This window comes from Oryctolagus cuniculus, chromosome 6 (genome assembly GCF_051225735.1).
Source record: "Oryctolagus cuniculus isolate XC-2025 breed Fujian yellow rabbit chromosome 6, ASM5122573v1, whole genome shotgun sequence".
Classification (NCBI taxonomy): Eukaryota; Metazoa; Chordata; class Mammalia; order Lagomorpha; family Leporidae; genus Oryctolagus; species Oryctolagus cuniculus.
The window spans coordinates 30862543-30890472 of NC_142872.1; the positions used below are offsets into that span (position 1 = coordinate 30862543).

The window sequence follows — 27930 nt, forward strand, 5'->3', positions numbered from 1 at the left end:
TCTCAAATAAATAACTAAAATATTTTTTAAAAGTTAATGGAAAATGGATTTTAAAAAGTTTAGGGGCAGGCATTTGGTACAACAGTTAAGATGCCACTCGGGACACCCATATCCCATATTGGGTCACCTGGGTTTGGGTCCCAGCTCCACTTCCAGTTCCTGCTTCCTGATAATGCATGTCCTGGGTGGTGGCAACTGATGGCTCAAGTAGTTGAGTTTCTGCCACCCATGTGGGAGACTCAGGTTGAGTTTCAAGCTCCTGCCTTCAGTCTGGCCCAGCCCCAGCTGTTGCATGCATTCTAGAGATGTATGGAAGACCTCTGACTCATTCTCTCTGTGTCTACCTTACAAATGGATTAAAATGCTTTTTCAAGAGACAAGTTTGTTTTGATGCAAAAAAAATGTTGAAATTTGTTTGTGGTGTTTTTTAATAATTGCATTTCATGGACTTCTTTTTTTCTTTGAGAGACAGAAAGAGAAAGAAGAGAGAAGGAGTGTGCCCACCTGCAGGTTCACTGTCACAATACCTGCAGTGGCTGGGGCTGTGACCAAAGCCCTGAGCTGGAAACTCAATCCACGTTTCCCATATGGGTGACGTGGGTGACAGGAACCTAATTACTTGAACAATCACCACGGCCTGCCAGGGTATGCATTGACAGGAAGCTGGAGTCGGGAGGCAGAGCTGATGGAACCCAGGAGCTTTGATGTGGGGCAAGGGCGCCTTAATCACTACACTGAAAACCCACCTCTCCCCTTGAACTTCTTGAAGACCCCTCATATATACGATTTCTAAAATTTTTGCACCAAAGTAAATTTATCTTTTCATTCAGTTTGTCTGTAAACCTCTGCAAGTACCTTTATGTGCAATAGTAAAGTTGACAGAAAGTGTGAAAGTGGTTGTGAGTGATGGAGCTTGTGGAAAACCATCCCGGTTAAACCGCACGTTGAACAGATCAGGAAGCCGAGGCCCTAAGATATAAATGCCTTGCTCAAGGTCAGATCTCCTCAGAGCTAAGACCTGATTCCCAAATCTACCTGGTTCCCAGCCCAGGGCGCATTCTAGCACACATGTGGCTTGCCTCTTGCAAGAAGGGGAAGACATCTCGGCAACCTCACAGCCTCTGATCCAGGGATAAGTATGTTAGCAGAAGCTGCTGCACTTGGCTTGCAAGAAGCCACAAAATCAGAAGGGATCCACTGGCGGATGCAGGGTCTGGGAATCTAGTATGGGAGAACCAGATTCCCCGGGAACAGATGCCAAGGTCTTGGATATTCTCTTCAGATGGGATCTCTGAAGGAGAAGAGAGCAGAAACAGAGTGGGCAGCCAGGTTCCCCACCATGCCTCCCAGCCCCAGACGGCCTCATGGACAGCACCCGTGTATGAGTGCCTGGCTGGGCCTTTGGAGGCCACCAAGAGGGCCGTGGTTGTTCACAGCAATGCTGCAGGCAGCTGGAAACCTGCGGGGGCTCAGCTTCTCTGAGGAGCATCACCGGTGAATCGCCGCAGCTCCTCTAGGGAGCCCGGGAGGCAGCAGTGCAGTTGGAAGCTTAGCGCTTGCCAATCCATGCAGCTCGCAGGGTGGACAGGGCAGGTGCTGGAACTGCAAGCGCGGGTGTGAACTTCTGCAGCTGGGACACAGAACTGCCGGTGGGAGTCACCCTTCCCTGGTTTGTGCTGCTTTCTCTGAGCAGGCTCTGTGTCCCTCCCTGAGGCGCCCTGACTTCTGTAGTGTGGGAGCCGTTCTTTCCTCCCTGTGTGACAAGGTGTGTGATTTGCTCAGCCCACCTCTCAAAGGAAGTCAAAGGAAGCTGAGCTGCAGCCCCAATCTGACCCCAGAGATGCCATGGGCTTCACCACACCCAGATTTACCCAGCAATCCTGCACTTTATCCCAGGGCCAACCCAGAGACTCTGCAAGAAGCCCGCCATCCCACCGCCTGTCCTTGCTGCTGGTAGCTGGGATTAGGGCCCCAAGAGTTTGTTAGCAGGCAAAGTAAACAGCAACCCACAGTTGGAAAGTGGTGCCTGTCGTCTGTGGGCTCCACATGAATATTCTCGTCTGTGGAGTAGGGCACTTTGTGTTTTTTTTTTTTTTTTTTTAAGATTTTATTTATTTATTTGAGAGGTAGAGTTACAGACAGTCAGAGGGAGAGACAGAGAGAGAAAGGCCTTCCATCTCCTGGTTAATACCCAAATGACCGCAGCAGCCGGAGCTGTGCCCATCTGAAGCCAGGAACCAGGAGCTTCTTCCGGGTCTCTCAGGTGGGTGCAGGGGACTAAGTGCTTTGGTCATCTCCCATTGCTTTCCCAGGCCTTAGCAGAGAGCTGGATCGGAAAAGGAACAGCCGGGACCCATATGGCATACCAGCTCCGTAGGCAGAGGATTAACTAACTATGCTACAGCACCGGGCACCCTTAGTGTGTTTTTAGGATACGTCAGCCTAGGCTCAGCCACCTGATTTGAAGGAGACTGGAAGGTAAATACCTCTGCAGTTAGGAGGTCACAAGGAGGGGCAGGCGGTGTGGTGCTGCCACCTGGGGTGTCCACATTCCGTATCAGAGGGCCTGGTTTGAATCCTAGCTGCTCCGCACTTCTGATTCAGCTTCCTACTAGTGCACCTAGGAGGCAACAGATGATGGCCCAAGTGCTGGGGTTTCCACCACCTGCGTGGTAGCTCCTGGCTGTTGTGAGTATTTGGGGAGTGAACAAGCAGATGGCAAATCTTGGTCTCTCCCTCTGTCTGTGTTACCCTACCTTTCAAATACACCACTAAAATAAATGTCACAGGATCTGTCAGCAGCTCTACTGTGTGTCTTGTGGGAAGTGCCTCTGCCATGAGAAGAGACACTGACAGAAGCCTGGCGACTTTGGGGCCTGAGAGCTGTCGCTGCGTGCCTGCCCGGAGCGCCCCATTCCCTGAGCTGGCTGAAGCATGGTCTCTGCCGCTCGCATCCGAGAGTGCCCAGTGGACACCGCGCTCCTCCTCCATGCCCCTCATCTGCTGGCCCCACAGGCTGGGAACGGGGATCTTCAGTGAGGACAGACTGGAGCTCCCCGCACTTTTTAGTTCCCCGCATTTTCCATGATCCAGAATGGTATTTGTTTACCTGTTTACTTTTTAAAAAAGATTTATTTTATTTATTTGAAAGGCAGAGTTATATATATAGAGAGAAGGAGAGACAGAGAAACAGAGGTCTTCCATCTGCTGGATCACTCCCCAAATGGCTACAACAGCTGGGGCTGGACCAGGCTGAAGCCAGGAGCCAGAAGCTTCATCCAGGTCTCCCATGTGGGTGCAGGGGGGCCCAGGGACTTGGGTCATCTTCTGCTTTCCCAGGCACATTAGGATGGAGCAGGATCAGAAGTGGAGCAGCTAGAACTTGAACCGGCCTCCATGTGGGATGTCAGCACTGCAGGCAGCAACCTAACACATTATGCCACAGCACCAGCCCCTACCTGTTTACTTTTATCACCCCTTTGGAAGACCCCCCAGGAAAATGATAGTGTTCTATTCTGTCTTCTTCCTGATGCCTGGAACATACCAAGTGCTCACAAGGCATTGAATGAAGAAATGAATGTACCAAGAAGACAGGTCCCAAAGACCCCCTACAAAGTCACATTTGCAACCAAGCTTCCTGGTGCCCACCCCAAGTCTGGGATGTTTGATGATTGTCCAAGGTGTCTGCAGCTTGGGGCATGAGGATGTGTTAGGTGCAAAGCTGCGTGCACAACCAGTGGCTCAGAGACTGCAGCTGAAGAGCCAGGGCCTGGGTGTTGGGAGGAGATGTTCAATGCAGATTTACAAAGGTTTTAGAAAAGACCAGGGAACTGAAAGGCAGCTGTAATTAGAAAGTGTGGGCATTTGAAGCTTCCTGGAGGTCGGAAGGGCTAGGCTGGTGGGCTGGGAGGCTGGGCAGGAAGTGGGCACGTTGGAGGTCCTGCAGTTCAGGACTGACATAATTGGACCAAGAGCTACAGCTAGTTGCCATGGAAACAGCCAATGGGAGGGCCCGCATATATGGCAAGGAGTCAAGGTTTCAAAAGAAGGGGCTAAAAATGCTGCCTTTGTTCCCTCTTTGAGCGAGTGGCCATCAAATCCCTGCGGGGGTGATGCAGCTTGGGGACAGAGCCAGCCACTGCTGGCCATTGTGGCTGAGCAGGAGCCACGTGAGGGCCCAGGGGACTGGCTGGGGCTGGGGCATGAGAAGCTAAATATGTCATTCCATGTAGCTGTTTTGCTTCCCTGAGAGAGTGGTGGCCAAAGACTTGGCTTTCAGAGCCCGAGAATCCAGGGTTCAGATCACCCTGGCACCCTGGTCACCTTAGCAGCCAGGTGACCCAAGGAGCGACCAAGAGGGGCCACTCATACCTGCTTTTCAGGGCAGTGTAGAGACGAGAAAAGTGATGCAGCTCGCACATTCCCTTAGTGAGTGGTAGATGCTGTTGTCATTATGTTGTCAAATGACAGCATCTTCTCCAAAGGGCTGTTGGCTTCTGGGGAGTAAGAGCTAGGTTTGTTTCTTTGAATAGCAAAAAGACAGCCAACAGAGACTGGAAAACTGCAAGAGCTGATGAGTTAGACTAACACAGCAGGGCTTACAAAGCAAACCTTCTTAAGGAAGCCTGGAGAGCTGTGTACGCTCAGAGAATCTTTCTCCTTTGTTCTTCTGCCCAGTTCGTGGGCCTGGACAGGATACAAAGCTGAGACCATGCCTCCTCTCTCCTTCCACCACAGGAGGGGGAAAACAGAGGCGGACACCCTGAAGCGAATGCTTCCTTTGACTTTTAAGTGAGGAAGTGAGGTGGTGGGGAAGGCCAGAGCAGATGCTTTGCTTTGAGATGGGGATAGGCCAGAGGCAGACAGATCAAGGGCACAGCTGTAGACTGGCCACCACCTCTGTCCCCAGCCTGGAGTGCAAGTGCTGCAAGATGCACACATCCTCTTTGGTCCCTGCATGGTCATCTGTTGCTATGGCAACTCGATGGGCTCTCAGGTGGGCGAAGGAGGCAGCAGCTCTTTCCTTTAGCTGTGGAAGTCGAGGCAGAAGATTAACTCTGTGCTAAGTAAAGAGTTCAACAAATTCTATGGAAAAAAAAAAAAAAAAAACAACCAAGCTGTTCCTCAACAGTCAAGATAAGGGCTGTTGAAAGTCATTGCATCGAGCCGGCGCTGTGGCTCAATAGGCTAATCCTCCACCTTGCGGCGCCGGCACACCGGGTTCTAGTCCCGGTTGGGGCGCCGGATTCTGTCCCGGTTGCCCCTCTTCCAGGCCAGCTCTCTGCTATGGCCAGGGAGTGCAGTGGAGGATGGCCCAGGTGCTTGGGCCCTGCACCCCATGGGAGACCAGGAAAAGCACCTGGCTCCTGGCTCCTGCCAGGATCAGCGCGGTGCGCCGGCTGCAGCGGCGGCCATTGGAGAGTGAACCAACGGCAAAAGGAAGACCTTTCTCTCTGTCTCTCTCTCTCACTGTCCACTCTGCCTGTCAAAAAAAAAAAAAAAAAAAAAGTCATTGCATCTTGAAGGTAATTTCACTTCTTTTTTCTTTTTCTTTTTTTTTTATTGAGAAACTTAATTAACTTTAAAGTAGAACCCAAAAATGATACATCTTTGCGAGCACTTAGACATAACTATAACTTATGAGATACAAGATTATCTTCCACTTAATACACTAAAACAAAGTAAATCTTTGAGAACAAATTTTACTATTAACTCTCATAATACAACTATTTGGGGACAGAGGTCCTGCATGGGAAGTTAATGCACAGTGACTCCTGTTGTTAATTTAACAATTAATACTCTCACGTATGATGTCAGTGATCACCCGAGGCTCTTGACATGAGCTACCTAGGCTGTGGAAGCCTTCTGAACCCATAGTTATATTAAAACCAGCAATCGGAGGAAAGAGGAGCCTGGTCTGCAGGAGATGCGGCCTCCTCAGCCAGTCCTGTGTCCTCTCCATTCTCTGCGTCCATCCTTGTTGACAATACGGAGGGCACTGTGTTCATTGTTCTGTGTTTGCATTATCCTGTGGCGCTGCAGGCCTTTTTTTGCTCAAGGACACTGACATCAGTTTTTGATCACCAGGTGCAAGGACAAAATCACAGTGTTGTCTAACATATGATGTTCCTGCCTAGTAGAAACCCTGGAACTTTGTTGTAGAGAGCAAACACGTTTTTAAAAAGAGATTGGTTAATTAATTAATTAATTAATTTGAAAGGCAGAAATTCAGAGATCTTCCATGTACTGGTTTGGTCTCCAAATGTCTGTGATAGTCGGGCTGGACCAGGCCAAGGCCAGAAGCCAGGAAGTCTATCTGGGTCTCTCAAGTGGGTGGCAGGGGCCCAAGCCCTTGGACCATCTCTACTGCCTTCCAGACACATTAGCAGGGAGCTGGATCGGAAGTCAATCCAGGCACTCCAATAGGAATGCCAGTGTCCCAAGCAGGTCTTAACAGCTGAAACTGCTATGCCACAGGCTCACCCCAAGTCACTGTCTTGATTGGATTAAGTTTACACCCTGCTAGTAAGACGCTGGTGGCTATCTCCTAAAACTTAAATTGTGTGTACTTGTGGTAGTCAGGTTTTTATAATATACATAACTATAGTGAAGTAGCTGGAGGAAGGCTAACTTTATGAACAAGAAAAGTTTATTTGTCTCACTGGGCCCCACTGGTTCAGCTTCTGGTGACAACGTTCTTGCTGGCAGAGTCGCAAGGTGGCACGGAGCATCACGTGGCAAGAGACAGGGCGTGGGCATGGCTGCATGTGTCTAGGTTGCTCTGATGAAGCTGCGAGAATTCAGCCACAGGGGTCCACCCAAATGACCCCCTCTGCTCCCATCACCTCCTAGAAGCCCCACCTCTCACGCCATCCCTGGGCCCTAGCACTGCTGAGTTCAGGAGGCTGAATACACGTTGGCTCAGGGAACTCCTCTTCCCTGTTTCACAGACAGGGTTTTACTTGTGGCTAGTTTCCACATACAGCACTGTGGGTAATAAAATATTAGCAACCACATAGGTGCCCATCAAGAGGAAAGTCCCGAAACAATCACAGAGCATCATACAGTGGCATAATGGGTGGTGATTAGCAAGAAGGGGAAAAGACCAATAAAGAACGGGAAACGAGCAAAGCAAGTTCTAGAGCACATGGAGTATGAGGAGGATCCCTGGTGGGAAAGTGGAGCACAGGCAACTTTCCCCACAAAGCAATAGGCTCAAGAACACACCGAACACGGACATGACTACCGTGGAAGCCTCCTGCTATGGGATGGTTGGGGCTCTGGGGACTTACGTGGGCTTTCACACCCACTGTGTTGCTGGACCTTTTTTTTTTTTTTTCCAGAAGGACTGCATCTGGGTCTTTCCTGTAAAATTAAAGTTATTAAAAAGCTCTAAAAGCAGGCGGTGGCCCTGAGGGACTTACAGAAGTCTGGTGCTGACTGGCCCCTGCCCTGCGGTCCCCGCGGATGCCGGCGCCCGGCTCCCGAGTCGGCCTGAGCAGCTGAAGGCCCAGCTCGGCAGCCCCCCGGCCGACAGCTTCGGTTTACCTGGAATCCTTGTGCTTTAGGATACCGCGCATAGAGCCTGCCGTGGGTCATAACCGCCACGTGCAGGAAGCAGGGCCTCTAGAGAGCAGGGGAAGGTGGGGGCAGAAAGCAGGCGCAGAGCGTGGCCGCAAGGCTGGGACTTGGGTCTGCGGGGGCTTCTAAACAGCGCTAGGGGCGCCGCTCCCAGAGAGGTCACGGGGTGGGAGGAGTGCCTGACGGGTACTCCTGCAGCCTGGGAATGTGGAAATGTTTTGTGTTACTACTAATTTAAGTAACTTTTTAAAAATTAAAAAATTGGCCCACCCAGGAGAAGCTATCCGAAAGCGTCTTTTGTAAATGGAGAGACTCGGGGTTCGGGGAAGGACTTGGGGGTTGCTGCTGGGGTGCCGTCATGTCAGTTTCTCCTCACCCACGTGGGCGTGCCCTTGCGGTGACTCGGAGGTCATCTCAGTGCTGGGGCCCAGCACCCCCACGGGCATCTCACCCCTTCTTTTCCTTTCGGGATTTTTCGGATAACGGAGCACTCATTTATGATGACTTTACGCTGAGGTCGGTTCCTTCCACGGGACTGATACCTCCAAAAGTAGCTAGGACAGCTTCCCGTTGTTGCCTGCTTAGGAAACGCCACGTTATATGGCCTGGCACTCCTGTTGCTTTATGGATGAGCCATGACCTACGTAAACATACACGAATGAATAAATACACCCTGCTGTTTGATGAATGGAGCCCATTCTAATGTCACTTTCCAGTTCATGTACTGTGCATCACCCTCCTTTAGCAGAGCACACTGTATATGTACACTGTGCATACACACATTTTCACAGGTAAGTGCTCTCCACAGAGTACTAAAGACGATGGGACGCTCTTGAAGGATTTTATTGATTATTGTTAATAGTACCCCTACCTTTTTTTTTTTTTTTTTTTTTTTGACAGGCAGAGTGGACAGTGAGAGAGAGAGAGAGACAGAGAAAAAGGTCTTCCTTTGCTGTTGGTTCACCCTCCAATGGCTGCCGCAGCCGGTGCATTGCGCTGATCCGAAGGCAGGAGCCAGGTACTTATCCTGGTCTCCCATGGGGTGCAGGGCCCAAGCACTTGGGCCATCCTCCACTGCACTCCCGGGCCACAGCAGAGAGCTGGCCTGGAAGAGAGGCAACCGGGACAGAATCCGGCATCCCGACCGGGACTAGAACCCGGTGTGCCGGCGCCGCAAGGCGGAGGATTAGCCTATTGAGCCACGGCGCCAGCCCACCCCTACCTTTTTTAAAAGTACTTTTTAATCAATTTGAAATGCAGAGAGAGGGAGTGAGAGAGAGAGAGAGAGAGAGAGACATGGACTGAGACACAGAGACAAAGACATAGGCAGAGATCTTCCATCACTGATTCACTCTCCAAATGCCTACAACAGCCAGGGCTGGGCCATGCTGAAGCCAAGATCACGGAACTCTACCCAGGTCTCCCATGTAGGTGGCAGGGGCCCAAGTACTTAAGCCATCCCTTGCTGCCTCCCAAGGTGTGCATCAGCAGGAAGCTGAGTCTGAAGCAGAGCAGGGACTTGAGCCCAAGCACTCTGACAGGGGATCTAGGTGTCAAAAGCATCTTAGCTGCTGGCCCAAACAGCTGCCTCCCTTTAACAAGGGAGTGATTGGATCGGGTCTGCATTATTAATCGCTCTCTGGATGAGCAGGGAAGGGATGGGAGGTTGCTGCAGCGGCCCAGGCTGAGGCGATGGTGCTGATGATGAGCAGGGTGGGTTTAGTGGGATAGTACAAGTGCTTTGAAACTTGTCAAACGTGCTGCCTGTGCGCTCCAGCCCAGGCAGAGGTGACAGCTGGGAGCAGGAGGACAGGGCCGTGCCACAGCTGCCCCAGTGCTGCAGGCTGCGTGAATGGAGGGGGAAACCGGAGCTGCTGGGGACTGCAGACCTCTAATGTGTCAGTGGCAAGGGAGCTCGTTGCAAGTGGCTGGAGGTGCGGGCAGAATTTCAGATGCGAGGGCGGGGCTGTCCCCTTGTGGTTTATTTCAGCCCAAACGCAGTGTTCTTCAGAAGTCCTTGGCATTCAGCCTCATGGCAAGGTCTGTGGAGCCGCCGCCGAGCTGTGCGCAGGTGGCACCCTCCGCCCCCGGTCCTGACTCCCCCCTCACCGCCCACCAGCAGCTTCTCCCCTCCCGCTGTGGGCCGCGGTTTCTGCCTCTGTGAGATGATGATTTTCATCCCTCTTGTGGAATTCGGTATGAACAAGCAAGTGATCACATTCTGTCCTTGTTGCATGGGAAGCAACAGTCTCATAAAACAACGAGGGAGGGAGGCTGAGTGAGCGAGAGAGACCCTCTGGCCCAATGAGGATGGTGTGTAGAGGAGGACTCTTGAATAGACTGCAATCCCAAGGAGGATTTCACTTGAACAAAGGGTTCTGGGGCTAAAACAGTTGGATAACCGCTCTTACAGGGCAGTCCTCCCAAATTCAGACACCCAACTGCCTCATCCAGTGTGTATGGCAGACATCACTAATCCATCAGTGGTTATTTCCTGCCAAACCTCAATAAAGCCTCAGCATGATTTGTAACACAATACATCCAGCAGTCAGTTCCACAGGGCGTGCGAGATGAAACCAATTTTCTACCCTTCTGACTTTTCATTGTAGGATGATCTCATGTGTTCAGTTGAATTACAGACGATAGCTGCTCTTAAACTTCAATCAGTGAAGTTCATTTGAAGTCTTTGGCTTCATAAACTTGTTTTACTAACATATATGTTAGAAAATACAATCAGTTGCTGTTTTTTTTTAAAAGATTTATTTATTTGAAAGAGTGAGAGAGAGTGAGAGAGAGGGAGGAACTATCTGCTGGTTCACTCCCCAAATGGCTGCAACAGCCAGATCTGGGGCAGGCTGAAGCCAGGAGCCTGGGTCTCCTACATGAGTGGTGGGGGCACAAGCACTTGGACCATTATCTGCTGTCTTCCCAGGTGCATTAGCAGGAAGCTGGATTGGAATCCAAGCAGCTAGGACTTGGAACTGGCACCCTGATATGGGATGCCAGCATTGCAAGTGGTGGCTGAACCCCCTGTGCCACACTGCCAGCCCTGGGATCGATCGCTTTTGATCAGTGACAGATGGTTTACCACCTGCATCACTGCCTTGCTCTCCTTGCACACGCACAGATCACCCTCACCTTTTGTCATTAAAAATTTTAACTGACACATAACAATTGTATACGTTTTTGGGGATGCCCTGTGATGCTTCAATGCATGCACGTGCTCACCCTTGAATCTCAGCTCAGCCGCCGCTGCTTACTTCCCTCGTGAAGCTGAGTTTTCTTCTGAATTTTTACAGCACTCCCGCTGCTTTGCTCATGGCTGTACCACCCTGCACTGTCATGCTGTTTCTATAAATGCTTTATGTTTCTGAAGGGTAGCAGAATGTTACCCCGAAATATGCCCCTTTATGTAAGGGTTATTTTGAGCTCAAGGCGATTGAGAAGAAGTAGGTCTAAGAACAGCGCTCCCCCTCCTGTGTGCTGTGGTTGGAATGTCTGTCCCCTCCAAAACTCATGTTGTCATTTGATTGCCGTTGTCACAGGGCCGGGAGGTGAGGGCTCTGAGCGATCACGTGACGAGAGCTCCACTCCCTTGCGTGCGACTGGTGCTGTTATAAAGGATGAGTCTCGCTCCCTCTTCCCCTCTTGCACCTTCTGCTGTCCTGCAGACGAAAGGCTTTCTGTTCCTTTAAATTGCTGGTCTGTAGTGATCTGTTAGAGCACCGCGGAAGGGACTGAGACACCCTGTTTGCCTAAAAGCAGGATTTGGGTTTGTGGTTTTTGTTTTTGTTTTTGGCAGGCAGAGTGAACAGTAAGAGAGAGAGACAGAGAGAAAGGTCTTCCTTTGCCATTGGTTCACCCCCAGTGGCCACTGCAGCTGGTGCACCGCGCTGATTCAAAGCCAGGAGCCAGGTGCCTTCCTTCTGGTCTCCCATGCGGGTGCAGGGCCCAAGCACTTGGGCCATCCTCCACTGCACTCCCTGGCCACAGCAGAGAGCTTGCCTGGAAGAGGGGCAACCGGGACAGAATCCGGCGCCCCAACTGGGACTAGAACCCGGTGTGCCGGCGCCGCAGGCAGAGGATTAGCCTAGTGAGCCGCGGTGCCGGCCAGGACTTGGATTTGTAAAGGTGTGGTCCCTCCCTTCTTTACCAGGATAGACAGAAGTTAGCCCCCAGGCATGACGCTAGACTCTTACTCTCTGCTGATGCCTGAACAGTGCCTCATGTCGCCTGGGCGCCCGTTCAGTCCAGGTGAATGGGTGGCGTGAATGGATGGGGGTGTGGTCGTTTTAGAACATACTGCAGTCCGGAAAGACTTCACTCGTGTTTGTCTCTCATGAGGTTAAGATCTGGCCATTTTGGAAACCAGCTGGACAATGGCCTATTTATATGGAAACCTGCACAGTTAAGAGTTGGGAAGGGGGTAATGTGATTGAAATATCACTTTCCCCTTCAGATATGAATTTACTTGCTCTTTGCAGATATATGTGGCCCTTAAGATAAAAACATTCTCCCTAGGTTTTTTTTTTTTTTTTTTTTTTTAATTTGACAGATATATATAGAGAAAGAAAGAGAGAGACAGAGAGGACAGAGAGAGAGGTCTTCCATCCGCTGGTTCACTCCCCAGATGGTCGCAACGGCCGGCGCTGTGCCAATCTGAAGCCAGGAGCCAGGTGCTTATTCCTAGTCTCCCATGCAGGTGCAGGGGCCCAAGGGGCCATCTTCTACTGCTATTCCAGGCCATAGCAGAGAGCTGGATCGGAAGAGGAGCAGCCAGGACTAGAACCGGTGCCCATAAGGGATGCCAGTGCTTCAGGCCAGGGTGTTAACCTGCTGCGCCACAGCACCGGCCCCTAAACTTACTTTTATTATCAAAATAACTCCCAAAGCTTGGCTCTTTGCCCTGTGTTTGACACATGAAGATTTTTGTCTTCCAGTGTCATCCTGCCAAGAGAACTATTGTTGAAATTTAAATTTTTCTTTTCAATGAGAAATTGTTAGATAGCTTGCAATCAAGCAGGATTGTTCAATGATTTGATAGTTTGCTGTACTGCTTCTTGTGCATTGGCAGACGGAGTAACCCACAGTCATGGCCATGTAATGACTTTCCTGATATTCAGAAAAATTTTGACATCAGAGAGGCAGCTATTCAAGCCGGGCATTTGGAGTCCACTCTCTGGCACATAGCAGGTACTCACGCGAGCTCCAAATTCTTGCACTGAGCCACCCAACAAATATTGATTCAATGCCGACACTCCACCTGAGATTACTGAGGTTAAATTCAGGTTCTGAGAACATTACTTGTGTTATCTCTCGGAGTCCAGTGAGCTAACCAACGTGGGCATGCTGTAGTTTCTTGTCTGGCTTAGCCCTGCCAAATGGCTCGATTAAAGCAATACAACCAAAGAGGGCTTGATCTCCCTGGATCATTTCTAATCGACAGGGGCTCAGTTCTGTGCTAAAAATGCCTGGGTAGGGATTTTATTGGGCCCTTTGCCTATTTAAACCAATATATAACCATTAACGAGTTAATCCAAATAGGCCCTCAGGGAAGCCAGGCAGAGCCATTATCTCTGGATTACTGGAAGCCAGGTGGCTTTTTCAAGGCTGCTGAGTGAGATCAGAGCTGGTTCCCAATTAGCTGGAGCCCAGCCATTCTCTGCCAGGATTGGTCATTGTCCCTCTCCCCAGGCACTTGAACATCTGTCTTTATTTTTCTGACATAAGAGGAGCCCCATTTCACTGCCCTGCAACCCTGCTCACTGCTGACCTCATTCCCACCATCCTCTCTTCTCAAACAGCTGCCCCAAAAACTCAGGTGGAAGTGCAGGCCCTCTGACATGAAGCCTGATGGCCTGAGAGTTCAGAAATGATCCCAAAATTGCACGCAGACCTTAGCAGTCAGGATACTTGGGTTCAAATGCTTAGCAGCCATGGGATGCTGGGCATATCACTTCATGGCTTACGAACCTTCCCTGTATGATGGCGGTGTTAATACTTAGCTGATGTGGGCTACATAGGCAGGAAGTTAGGTTAGCATTGTTGCACTGGAAGTCATTAGTCTCCTTGTGTAATTCTATCCTCTTGCTTGTCAGTCAAAACTCCCCCTTTTCTGGGATGCATCTGCTTCAACCAGGACCTATGAAGAAGATGCCATTGGGATTATGGGTACAGAGCTTCACATGGTACTCGTGGTGGCCTGTAATTCCCCGATAGCTCATGCCTAGAGAGGTGCCACCCCCAACTGGCAGGGGCTGTCTCTCTCTCTCTTCTACTGCAGAGCACGGCTACAGGACTGCAGCTGCCCCCTCTCTCTCCCTTCCCTAACCCCTTCTCTTGGGCAAGTCTTCTGGCCCACTGCCCATTCATGATGGGTTTTCTCTGTGTGGGGTAACCCATGCGCAGGTGCACATGTTCGCTTTCTGCCCTCTTAGATCGCTTCATCACTTGGTGCACTTTATTTGTGTCAGCACTCAGAATGCGTGTCTGTGCTTGACAAGAGCCTGGAGAAAAAAATTAATCCTCCCACAGCCACATTATTAGCTATGGTGTTGTTGCAGAAGTTAAACAAGAAAACACCTGTAGTCACTTGGCATGATGCTGACACATGATAAGTGTTCAGCGTATGGTGTCTTGCAAATTGCTAAGCAGCCATTACAAATTGCCCCCAGAAGGAAAAATAAGAGGGCAGGAATTATGGCACAGCAGGTTAAGATGCCTCCCTTGTCCCATGTTGGAGTGACTGTTTCGAGGCCCTTCTACTCAGCTTCCTGCTAATGCATCCTGGGAGATAGCGAATGATGCTTCTGGTGCTTTGACCCCTGCCCTTCACATGGAAGACCTGGGTGGAATTTTTGGCTCCTGGCTTTGGCCTGGCCCATCCCTGTTTTTTGTGGGCATTTGGGAAGTGAATCAGTGGATGGAGGATCTCTGTCACTCTGCCTTTCAAGTAGTTGAAAATGAATAAATACTTTAAAAAAGAAGAAAGCTAATAAAGGAAAAATAAGAGACTTTATAAGCAAGTACATCTGGTCTTTATAACAAAACTCTCCTGAGAACTTTATAGACAAAATGAAAACAGACTCTGTATGTGAGATGGAGCAGGCGTGACTTGTGTACATGTGTTGCCAAACTTGCAGGACATGTACAAAATATACATATTTCAGGGTACTTCTGCAAGTTCTTGAGAAATGGAATTAAAAGATAAGTTCATTTGGGTGCAAAGAATGTTAAAATTCATGCATAGTTTTTTTCATAATACATGTTTTCCATGCACTTTTTAATGACCCCTTATATTTCTCAGGGAAGCAGTATTATCATATAATTTGTTTACCTGGACACTGCAAATTGAGGAGAAAGTGAACACACCGTGGAGAAATGCGTTATTAGCTTTGGGAGAATGAGCTGGAGGGCAGCTGACCCACCAGTATTTTGCCATTTATCTTTTCTTCCTGATGCTTTATGGGCTCGCTATGAAACCAGTCTAATGACCTTCCTACCAAGCCTGAATGATCTGCTGATAGAGCTGGAGTTTCTGTGGGCCCTCTGTGTGTGTGTGTGTGTGTGTGTGTGTGTCTAATTTCATTTTGGGAATAAAGGAAGTACAAAGACATTAGCTCCAAGTCCACCAAAGAAAGAACTCTGTCATTGCCATTTGGCAGCGAATGTGCTTTTGCTGTGCACACTGTGAAAGACAACGCTGATTAATCCTGCACATTGATCTGAGCCCAAGAGCAGGCGCACCATGATGCCGACTGCATCAGGCAAGAGCACTGCTATGTGATCAGTGCAGACTTGGGCCTGCTGCGATGTGTGTTGATGCACCATCAACCAGGACTCAGCCAGGAAATACTGACCTTCATGTCCACTGTGGTAACCACCAGCCACACGTGGGACACTTGAGATCCGGTTAGTCCACATTGAGATATGCAGTAAGTAGGGGCCAGCGCTGTGGTGTAGTGGGTTAAAGCCCTGGCCTGAAGCTCTAGCATTCCATATGGGTGCCGGTTCTACTCCTGGCTCCTCCTCTTCTGATCCAGCTCTCTGCTATGGCCTGGGATAGCAGTAGAAGATGGCCCAAGTCCTTGGGCCCCTGTACCTATCTTGGAGACCTGGAAGAAGCTCCTGGTTCCTGGCTTTGGATTGGCACAGCGCTGGCCATTGTGGCCATCTGGGGAATGAATCAGTGGATGGAAGACCTCTTTCTCTGTCTCTACCTCTCTCGGTAACTCTGTCTTTCAAATAAATAAAATCAATCTTTTTTTTTTTTTAAAAAAAGAGATATGCTGTAAGTATAAAAGACAGACTGCATTTTAAAGATAGTATGCAAAAAATATAAAATATTTCATACTTGTGTTGAGCACATTTAATAATATTTTGGATACGCTGGATCAAATAAAATGTATAATTAGATTTAACCTCAATTGTTTGTGCCTCTTTAATAGGTATGTTAGAAAATTTAAAAGAACACATGGCTTGCCTTGTAAATTGCAGAATCTGAGGCCCTGGGTTACGCCTCAGATCACAGGGCTTCCCCTTTCCAGGTGATTGCCTTTGTCTTGATCCCAGCGTGGAGGGGCCTCCTGCTTGCCATGGTGCTGTTTTCTGACCTGATGTTGGACACAGAACTCAAGCCCGTCACTCAGCGTGCTTCCCTGGGAACCTGGGCTGGGAGATGGAGACTGGAGCTGTCACGTGTGAACTGGAGGGCTCCAGGTGGCCGTGGTTTTCTGCCCCAAGCATCGGAAGAGCAGATGGACTTCATCCACAAAGGGGTAAATAAGAACAAAGACAAGGCCACATACGAATGCGGGTTTCCCTGCACACGCCTCCCTCTCTGTGCTTGCACAGGCAAGCCCTTGCTGATGTCAGGGAGACGATTCCTCCGGAACACCAGACTCACCGTTATTTTAGGGCCTTTGATTCGACTCTGTGTGCAATGCTCTACCTCCATGTCTTCATAGACTTGGTCTTGGTTTATGAATCAAGTTTTCTAAAAGTTGTTTTATTTATTATTACAAGTTTATTACTTGAAAGGCAGAGAGAGAGAGAGAGAGAGAGAGAGAGAGAGAGATCTTCCATCCCTTGGTTTACTCTCCAAATGGCTGAGGCTGGGCCAGACTGAAGCCCCCAGCCAGGAGCTGCATCTGGGTCTCCGGTGTGGGTGACAGGGATGCAAATGCTTGAGCTATCATGTGCTGCTTCCCAAGGTGTGCAGTAACAGGAAGCTGGTTTGGAAAGAGAGGTGGGACTTGATCCTAGGCTCTCTTATATGGCATGTGGACGTCCAAGCAGTGGTTGAACATGGAAAGACAGAATTTCTTCAGTGCCACTGCCATAGAGGAGAGTTCAGTGGCAACCGGGCTCAATTCCACCGAAACAAATGCTGGTGCTGGTAGACGCTCAAGCAGATGTTCTCAGGCCATTAAGGAGGTTGGTCTGCCTGATTCAGCTTTCTGGGTTTGTGAACTGGCATGTACATGGAGGAAAAATAAATCCCTCCTCTCCTTGGGCAGGAGGTAGTTTTGCACATTGGAGCAAGGGATTTACCAGAATTAGGGTATTACCCTCAATCAGGAGCTAGGGATACAGAACTATCTCCTTGGATGTTTGCATTTCAAAAACATGGCTCCCATATCCTTGAGGTGACATTTCTAGGTGACAGAAGATTTACATCTGCTAGGGACAGGGGAAAGGATCCGTAATTGCAAGCTTTGATACAGTCAGCACTCTAAGAAAAGCAAGGTAAGTGGCCTATAGCCAGGTCTTAGTTGGAACAAACTAAATTCTTTTGGCGATGTTGTGCTTTCTCGGGCAGGCATTTGAAAGGATGGGTTTATTCTAGGGACACAGTCCTGGGCCAGCAGCAGTCATGCTAGGGTGTGGCCAGTTCTCTTCGTGTGGCAGAGGAAGGACGGAGAGTGATGATGGGTGTTGGACATTCGTGTGTGCCAAGAAGGTTCTCAAACATCACCACGTCTGAGAAGCCTCCCTGGTATGACCCACGCAAGGAGCTCCTGTGTCTCTATCACATCATCTTTTGTTTTCACGACAATGTCTTATTTACTCACTCATTTGCTGCTATCTCATCCTGCCATACAAGCAGGAGCATGGTCTGTCTGGTTCCCTGCTATAGCGCCTGCCCTTGGAACAGTGCCTGGCATGTCGTATGCGTTCACTGTACATTTCTTAGGGTGGTGTTTATATATCAAAGACTTGCCCTGTGCTTCTCCGTGCTGGGCATTATTCTAAGACCTTGACAAATGGGTGACTAAAATTTCCAATTTCTTATTACACTCTGTGCTCTGACAGATTTTCAATTCCAAATTCCCTTTTACGAGGAAGAACATTGGAACTCATCAACAAATTCCTGTTAAGCTATGCCTGTGTTCCAGGCACTGCACTAAATGTTTGATAAACATGATCTCAAGTGAATTCTCACAGCAGCCTCTTACGTGGGGCTGCATAAAACTGAATCCTGACAGCAGTGGCTTAACCCACTATGGGTTGTCTTGGGCATGCAACAAGAACTGGCCCAGGATTTTTATGCCGTTCTTATGAAGCTGTCAAGGACCTGGTTTCCTCTGCTTTCCCCCTCTGTCATTCTTAGCTCTTGTATGCATGCTTACAAAGACGTCTGCTGTCACTCCTGGGCTGATTTTTGTTCTTAAGGCAGTTTCCAGGAAGAGTGAGGAGCAAAGAGCATGTATCAGCCGTATGCCTTCCTTCTGATTAGGGATACAGCGATTTTCTTGGAAGCCCCCTACAATAAGTAATAATACTGATTACATATTTATTATTTTTGTTAAAGATTTATTTATTTGAAAGCCAGAGTTACACAGAGAGAGGAGAGGCAGAGAGAGGGAGCGAGAGATCTTCTATGCGATGGTTCACTGCCCAATTGGCCTCAATGGCCGGAGCTGCGCCGATCTGAAGCCAGAAGCCAGGAGCTTCTTCTGGGTCTCCCACATGGGTGCAGGGGCCCAAGGACTTGGGCCATCTTCTACTGCTTTCTCAGGCCGTAGCAGAGAGCTGGATGGGAAGTGGAGCAGCTGGGACTAGAACCGGCGCCCATATGGGATGCTGGCGCTTCAGGTCAGGGTGTTAACCCGCTGCGCCACAGCACTGGCCCCACATATTTTTTTTGAAGATTTATTTATTTACTTGAAAGTCAGAGTTACCCAGAGACAGAAGGAGAATCAGAGAGAGAGAGAGAGGTCTTCAATCCGCTGGTTCACTCCCCAGTTGGCCGCAACAGCCGGAGCTGTGCTGATCTGAAGCCAGGAGCTTCCTCCAGGTCTCCTACATGGGTGCAGGGGCCCAGGCACTTGGGCCATCTTCTACTGCTTTCCCAGGCCATAGCAGAGAGCTGGATCAGAAGAGGAGCAGCAGGATCTTGAACTGGCACCCATATGGGATGCCGGCACTGTAGGCGGGGGCCCCTGCTTACATCTAATTGATCAATCACGTGGCCAGTCCTAGCCACAAGGAAGTCTGGGAGGTGAAGTTTTAAATGGGCACATTGTGGCTCTGCATAAGAATCTAAGCTGGGGCCAGCATTGTGCCCTGGCGCGTAAAGCCACTGCCTGTGACGCCGGCATCCTATACGGGTGCCAGCTGAAGTCCCGGGCGCTCCACTTCTAGTTGAGCTCCCTGCTAAGGAGCCTGGGAAAGCAACAGAAGAGAGTCCAAGTTCTTGAGCCCCAGCACCCACGTGTAATACCTGTGGCTCCTGGCTTTGGCCTGGCAGAGCCCTGGATATTGTGGCCATTTGGGGAGTGAACCAGTGGGAAGAAGACCTCTTTACCTCTCTGTTTTATATCAATAAAATAAATTTTTTTAAAAGAATCCAAGCTATGTTGGTAAAGAAAAAAGAAAGAAGACACTTCGTGTAAGGAACCCGCTGGATTGTTTTCGCATGCGGAGCCCTAAAGATGAGCCGGCCTGCAGACACTGCAGGACTTTCATGGGTCTGGGGCAGCTGGAAATGCCAACAGGTCTGAAGGTTGTGTAGGAGTCAGGTGATTGGATGGGGAGAAAAGCATTTTATTTTTGCAGGGAAGGGACCAAGGCTACAACCCGGGAAGTGCAGATGTGGGGTGGAAAAGCGGAGCTGTGGAAGTGCAGTTCAGATGCCGGACTGATTCCAAAGCACACTGGTCTGGGCTTCCGTGGGCCTTCCGTGTAGTCAGCAGTGATTTTCTAGGCTCAGACGAACCATCAGCACCCGAGAGCTTTTCACAGTAATAATTCCCACCGCTGACCGAGCACTTGGCTGTGGGCACTTTTCTTTATATACATTATCTCATTTTGGGAAATGGCTTTTAAAAAATTTTTTTTTGGATTTATTTATTTATTTATTTATTTGAAAGTCAGAATTACATAGAGAGAGAAGGAGAGGCAGAGAGAGACACACACACACAGAGGTCTTCTATCCGCTAGTTCATTCCCCAATAGGCTGCAACAGTTGGAACTGCACTGATCTGAAGCCAGGAACCAGGAGCTTCTTCCAGGTCTCCCACGTGGGTACAGGGGCCCAAGGACTTAGGCCATCTTTCCCAGGCCATAGCAGAGAGCTGGATTGAAAGTGGAGCAGCCAGGACTCAAACCGGTGTCCCAATGGGATGCTGGTATTGCAGGCAGCAGCTTAACCCACTATGCCACAGTGCCAGCCCCAAGGGAAATGGCTTTTTTTATAAAAGTCATTGTGTTCCTAAGGATTTTTCACACACACACACACACACACACACACACAAATAGAAGAAGGAAAAGAGCAAAGAAACACCTTAAAACCACCAGTAATTCCATCCTCAGAGAAACCCAAGGCTAGCATTTTGGTAAATAGAATTTTTTTCGAACATTCTCTTGGAAATATTTAAAATATGTAAGTGGGGTTGGTCTGTGTGCTTTTTTCTGTAGACACAAATTGTCCTTGCTAATCATCCCCACAGCCCTCTGGGGTAGACGCCATCAGCTCCAGGTTGGGTGCTATGCCTTGGCTAACAAGTAGTCCAAAGAGGTGAGTTTCAATTTTGCCAAAACTGGCCACTCCCATTCCTTCCAGAACAAACTCTGACAAAGTGAAGGTCTCTGTGCTTGGGGAATTTGAAAAATATGTGTAAAGTAAGATGGCTCTGCTGTCAAGGCCCTTTGGTGATAGGCCAGCGTGGCTCACCCAAAGAACTCAGCAGCTACAGAGAAGGACTACCACCAATACATTAAGGCATTGCGAGCACATCTTTTGGAAGATGCTGTTAGTCTGAAGTCCCTGTGTGAAGCCGTGCCACTTGGCCATGGGAACATGGTCATAGGGACGTCTCGCAGCTTCCACTCTAGGCTCTTGCCTCCATGTGAGATAAAATTCAAAGCAGAGGCATCAGTAAAGTGCAATAATGAGAGCAGGAGCAGGATTCACTTACAGAGAGAGAATGGGTATCATTTCGGCATGAGTGTGGGCAACCCCTCAAGGAGGTCCTCACCATGAGAGGCCCAGAGAGCACAAGAGGGCTGCCCACAGAAGAGCATGAGAGAAGGCCAGAAAGGGAGGCTGGAATAGGGAAGGGCTCCACTGTCCAAGGGTCCCTTTTGTGAGGTAGAGGCGGTGCCTTAACTGAACATTTAAAGGGTGGAGTTTGGGTGAGGTTTGGTGTGCTGTGAAGGCCTCTGGGACTTTCATGGTGTCTCCACATGGCACTCAAGTTGCACGTGCTTATGATGGCTTCTCCTTCCTGGTGTGGGGGGAGAGTCGGGTGCATCCTGGGAAAGGGGCGTATCTGATTGACAGGTAAGGGGGTGGAGTTAATGTGAGGGGTAGGGACAGAAACTGGAAAAAATCTTCCAGGTCATTTTTATCTGACTTCCTCCATATTCTGGACCCTGTAGCAGTGTGACCGAGTCTCCCTGGACTATCAGTGTTTATCCTTTGTGGATCAAGTGAGTGATCACTCAGGTGCATTGCAAATGACTTTCATTCTGCCACATCCCCGTCTTTGGGTCCTGCTGATTCCTTGCCTCCTCTGTAGTTGTATTGGTCAGATGTTCTGGACCACCCTGAGTAATTTCTGCAGCTAATGAATCAAAGAGGGGTCCCTCTTCCCTTATCGATGCATAGAATTCCATTTGGGTCAGTAGGCCCACTGAAGTTTCCTTATTTAAAAAATGTATTTATTTATTTGAAGGGCAGAGAGATACCGATCTTCCATCTATTGGCTCACTCCCCAAAAGTGGGGCTGGGCCAGAAATCTTCTGCTAGTGCAATCTTCCCAAGTGCATTAGCAGAAGTGGAGCAGCTGGGGCCGGCACTGTGGCGTAGCGGGTAAAGCCATCACCTGCAGTCCTGGCATCCTATATGGGTGCCGGTTCGAGTCTGGCTGCTCCACTTCTGATCCAACTCTCTGCTATGGCCTGGGAAAGCAGTAGAAGATGGCCTAAGTCCTTGGGCCCCTGCACCCACATGGGAGACTCAGAAGAAGCTCCTGGTTCCTGGCTTTGGATCGGCCCAACTCTGGCCATTGTGGTCATCTGGGGGCGAGGGTAAGGAACCAGCAGATGGACGACTTCTCTCTTTCTCTCTCTCTCTCTCTCCCCACCTCAGCCTCTCTGTAACTCTGCTTTTCAAATAAATAAATCTTTAAAAAAGAAAGAAAGAAAGAAAGAAGTGGAGCAGCTGGACTGATTGGGATGCTATTGCTGTAAGTGGTGGTTTAATCCACTGTGCTGCAATTCTGCCACCCCCGACGAAATCTTTAAAAGATGTTTCACCATTAACAGAGTACTAATTAAATCAATGAAGGCACAACCATATCTTCGAAAACTGTGTGAATGAATTAACGAAGTAGATCAGGATAGAGCATCAGGCCATATTATTTAGTAAAAAAGAAAGCTGTGATGCAGGGCGTGTTTCCCCTTTCCTCACTTTTGAGCAAAACTGCAAAAAGAATATACGTATACCTATGCTTCTTCTGGAAAAATCCATTAAAAACTATCTGAAGTCATTGTTATCATTAGGAAGCACAGGAATAGAAGGGCTCACGTGCCATCTTGTACTTTCCTGTTTAAAATTTCTAATCTAGGGCTGGGTATTTCAGCCTTGCGGGTAAGATGCCTGCATCACATAGATTGGTAACTGAGTTCAATCCTTGGTTCCAGCTCCTCATTCCAGCTTCCTGCTGAATTCATCCTGGGAGGCAGCAGGAATGGTTCAAGTAATTGAGTTCCTGCCACCCATGTGGAAGACCTGAATTGAGTTCCCAACTCTTGGCCTCAGCCTGGTCCAGTCCTGACCATTGTGGGTATTTGGGGAGTGAACCAGTGGATGGGAGCACTTGCTGTCTCTGTCTCTCTCTGACTCTCTGTCTCTCTCTCTCTCTCTCCACTCCCTTTCTACTCCTCAAGCAAATAACTAAGATGTAAAAGTAAAATACCAGTTCTACTCTTATGTTTACATGTATTAATATTGTTTTGGTCTGAGCTCCTGTACTAGACTTTAACGGACCAGATTAACGCCAAAATGGAGTCACCCACGCTAAGGTTTCACATTACCAAGTGAAAACTAAGTTGTTACCCAATCTTTGGAGGAAGTGAGAAGGAGATGACAGCTAAGTTTCTTAAATGGGCAGGATAATGAAGTTCCTCTGCCTTAGTCTGTATAAAAAGTGACCTGAGGTGGCCTCATGTTAAGCAATCAGTTATTTTCCTGTTGTTCTGTCTCCCTGTCCCTGCTTTCCAAGAAATGTGACTTTGAACCTGCTTCCTGGTCTTTGCTTCTACCCTTTCAGCCTACTTCCTCTGCTCTGCCTGCATTGATTATTTTTTCTTTTTTTAAAAATTTATTTATTTATTTGAGAAGTAGAGTTACAGACACAGAGAGAAAGAGACAGAAAGGTCTTCCATCCACTGGTTCACTCCCCACATGACTGCAAATGACTGGAGCTGAGCAGTTCCAGAGCCGGGAGCCAGCAGCTTCTTCCAGGTCTCCTACTTGGGTGTAGGGGCCGAAGCACTGGGCCATCTTCCACTGCTTTCTCAGGCTGTTAGCAGAGAGCTGGTTCAGAAGAGGAGCAGCCAGGACACGAACCAGCGCCCATATGGGATTCAGGTGCCGCAGGTGGAGCTTAGCCCATTAAGCTACAGCACCGGCTCCCACATTTATTCTTTTATGTGGAATTAAGTGTTATTTGATTCTAGAATCACAAAATCAAATCAACCAAGATTTTTAACTAAAATTGTTTTTTGATGAACGCCATAATTGTTATCCCATGTGAACAAGAGTTATCAGGGCAAAGAGGATGGGACGCATTAAGTGTTTCCTTCTCTGTACATCTCCATGCTTGGAAAACATTGAAAGGAAAAGATGTTTTCAGGGGTGGGTGTTTGGCCTGGCAGTTAACCAGCCATGTGGGAGCCCACATCCTGTATCAGAGTGCCCGGGTTGAAGTCCTGGTTCCGCTCCTGATTCCAGCTTCCTGCTCATGTGCACCCTGGGAGGCCACAGGTGATGTCTCAGGTGATTGACTTCTTGCTGCCCGTATGGGAGACCTGGATTGAGTTCTGGGCTCCTTGGCCCTGGGCCAGGCCCAGTCCCAGATATTGCAGATGTCTTGAGTAGTGAAACATGGGATGGAAGATCTTTCTCTGCCTTTTGAGTAAAAAAAATTCAAAATAAGATGTCTTTCAGAGAGATTCTCGTCCCCCTTGAAAGAGCAAGGGGCCTGCTCACCACATAGGCTTTTTTTTTTTTTTTTTTTTTTTGACAGGCAGAGTGGACAGTGAGAGAGAGAGAGACAGAGAGAGAGAAAGGTTTTCCTTTGCCATTGGTTCACCCTCCAATGGCGCACTGCGCTGATCCAAAGCAAGGAGCCAGGTGCTTCTCCTGGTCTCCCATGGGGTGCAGGGCCCAAGTACTTGGGCCATCCTCCACTGCACTCCCGGGCCATAGCAGAGAGCTGGCCTGGAAGAGGGGCAACCGGGACAGAATGCGGCACCCCGACCGGGACTAGAACTTGGGGTGCCGGCGCCGCTAGGTGAGGATTAGCCTATTGAGCTGCGGCGCCGGCCCCACATAGGCTTTTGTTGTTAGACAAAGAGAGACAAGAGACAGTGCCGTCTGCACAGGGCTCCCCATGATACAAGCACGGGAGCTGCAGCTTCACTGAGCCTGGGGTGGAGGCAGACTTCTTTCCTGTTACTGTAATGAAGCAGGCAGGACTGCCAGATGGAGCGGGTGAAGTCCCGTTGGCGGTGGCTGGAGCCGTGTGTGGGGAAGAGCATGGAGGCCGTTTCAGGCTCCATTGGGATTGGTGAGTCTTGGCTGCCTTGCACGTGACAGCGGGAAGTGAAGGATCTGTGGATTTCCCTCTTTTGGAGAGCAAGCTTAGTGTGGCTGGCCGTTGCTAAGGTTCAAGGTCTCCCAAGTCCCTTCTGGTCTCCCCTGCCCCAGCATGCCACCCATCAACAGTGAGGTCCCCGTGGCATTCCAGCACCCCACTGGGGAGCAGAGTCTGATGGAAACCGGAGACCAGGAAACCTCACGGTGCATGACACTGGCCATGAACATGAGTCACAACGGAAATGTAAGTCACAGTTCTGTGTGCTCTGAGTGAAAATCACAGCAATTCCATCAGAATAAGAGCTAAAAACAGAGGAAAACTGGGTACCAACTAATCAGACAGGTCACCACCACCCGTTCAGAGGTGGCCCTGCCACTGCTGCCCGCCCTGCATCTCCCCTCCCCACAACATTGCGCTCCTGAGACTAGGAAGGGCACAGAGCTGGGGCACTGTGTCCTGCTGCCAGGCACATCACGCGGTCTCTGTGAGGTGTCACAGAGGGCCCCTCTAAGGTGCTGACACTTGAACTGATTACGAAGCGACACAAAGGAGCCAGCACAGACAGCGCCCAAAGCACCCGTCCAGGCAGGATGAGTCTGTCCTGGCACTGTAGGATCTTTTAGGCCCCTCTAGAACGGTGTCACCTCTGGGCTGGCGTGCCCACTGCAGCCAACCTGACAAGAGGCCGGGAGGCCTCCTCCTGAGAGGGGTCTTGTGGTCTCCCTGCTCCATCTGCAGGGGGCTCACAGAGCACGTGGCTGTCTGGCCCAAAGGGCTCTTCCTGCACTGAGGCCAGCTTCTGCTGCCCTCATCACTCACTGGCCTGGGGGCCTAAAATAGCAGCATTGAGCTGTCTGCTCACTGTGGGTCTCCCAGGGCTACAGTGAGACAACCCTGAGGGCCCACGGTGTCTCAGCAGGAGGCAAGAAGCAGCCCTCTGCCACTACCTTTGGCACTTAAGCAAATCATTTCGATTCAGTGTTAAAGATTTTTTTTTTTTTGCATTTGTTTCTCAGTCCAAAGCGGAAAGAAATTACACTCTCTTTCCAAACTGCAGATGGCAGATGTGAACAGCTACTATCGTTTGGTTTTCTATCATTGATACCACCCATGCCTCCCCCACAATCGTAAATACAATCTCCCAACTATGCCTGCCTTGGAAAAACTGTGACTTGGGACACCATCTTGTCCCTCAGAGATGGGTGGGGCTGAGGCAGGGGGACGAGTATGCGGTAGGGTGGGAAGGCAGGATGAGACAAAGGCTAGAAGAATCCCATTCGGGGGGGGGGGGGGGGTCGTGGCTAGGTGGGGTAATGCTGCTGGGGATGCAGCATCCCCCGTCGGAGCGCCTGGAACCCACTCCTGCCTCCACTTCTGAGCCAGCTTCTTGCTGGTGCTCACCCTGGAAGGCAGCAGATGGCGGCTCAGACACTTGGGTCCTGCCACCTACGTGGGAGGCCCAGCTGAAGTTCCTGGCTTCTGGTTTTTGGCTGGCCTACCCTGGCAGTTGTGGGCATTTGGAGATTGAATCAGTCAGTGGAAGCACTCTCTCTCTCTCTCTCTCTCTCTTTTTAAAAAAAACAAAAAAAAAAAACAAAAAAAAAAAACAAAAAAAAAAACAAAAAACAAACAAACCTATTCTGGACACACCTTTTCTTGTTCTTCTGTTTAATAAGTGTGTATTTGGCCAGCGCCGCAGCTCACTAGGCTAATCCTCCGCCTTGTGGCGCCGGCACACCGGGTTCTAGTCCTGGTCGGGGTGCCGGATTCTGTCCCAGTTGCTCCTCTTCCAGTCTAGCTCTCTGTTGTGGCCAGGGAGTACAGTGGAGGATGGCCCAAATCATTGGGCCCTGCACCCCATGGGAGACCAGGAGAAGGACCAGGCTCCTGGCTTTGGATCAGCGCGGTGCAACGGCCGCAGTGCGCCGGCCGCAGCGGCCACTGTGGGGTGAACCAATGGAAAAGGAAGACTTTTCTCTCTGTCTCTCTCTCTCACTGTCCACTCTGCCTGTCAATAAATAAATAAATAAATATATAAAAATAAGTGTGTATTCATGGTGGGCCCAGCACCCTGTCACAAACAAGATGCCATCCTTGTTCTCAAGAACTTTGAGTCTAGCGGGGGACTAGTGTCCGCTAGCAAAGTACACCTGTCTTGGGTTTTGCTTCTTTGCTTTCATGGAGCATTCTCTGTAGCCAGCTCCTTTAATGGCCAGATGCAGGGGCAAAGCATATTAGATATTTAAGCTAGTTAATAAGTCAGCCCCCTGGAGTCCTGCTCTGGCTCCCAGTCCCAGCTACTTGCTCATGGAGACGCCGGGAGTCACACATTGTGTGAACCTGTTTACCTGAGACATCCTGAACAGGCAGATCTGCAGCGGCAGAAAGCTGATGAGTGGTTGTCAGGGGCTGGAGGAGTGCAGTGTGGCTTCCCTTCCAAGTGTGAAGATGTTCTAGGACTAGACAGAGACGTGGTTACCCAACGGGATGAAGGTGACAAATGCCCATGAGCTGTACACTTTCATGTTTAGGACTCTTACCTCAAGTTAAGTGTGGATGTGTGCTGTGCTACGGGTGAACTTGGAAAGCCTGCCACGTGAAAGAATCCAGATACAGTAGGCCACATGTTGTTGATTCCATTTCTGAAAGGTACAGAATAGGCAGATCTATAGAGACAGAATGTAGATTGGTGATAGTCAGCGGCTGGAAGGGTTGGGGCAGTGGGGGCGGAGGGAGTGACTGCTGATGGCTACAGGCTGCCTTCCTGGGCTGATGGAAATGGGGAATGTTCTATCACAGAACAAAGTTTCCATAAATTTGGTTTGAAAGACTTAAGTGACTTTTATTTATTATTTATTTTTATTTTTATTTATTTGAAAGGTGGAGGGATAGAGAGAGAGTGAGAGGAAGAGCTCCCCAAATGCCCTTTAAGGTCAGGGCTGGGCCAGGCCAAATCCATCAGCAGTCCAGATCTCCTAGGTGTGTGGCAGGATCCCAATTCCTTGAGCCAGCAGCACTG

The 27930-nt window shown here is 49.5% G+C and overlaps 2 long non-coding RNA genes across 3 annotated transcripts in view; one reads left to right on the top strand and one right to left on the bottom strand.

The window, feature by feature from the left end:
* LOC149126086 (uncharacterized) overlaps positions 1-27930 on the top strand; it is a 72984-nt gene that overhangs the window by 30866 nt on the left and 14188 nt on the right. The window lies entirely within an intron of this gene.
* On the bottom strand, positions 18480-27551 carry LOC138850168 (uncharacterized). Its single transcript, XR_011389777.2, has 3 exons — positions 27452-27551; positions 27260-27370; positions 18480-18615 (listed from the first exon to the last, which is right to left on the bottom strand). It is a non-coding gene; the product is annotated as an uncharacterized LOC138850168 (long non-coding RNA).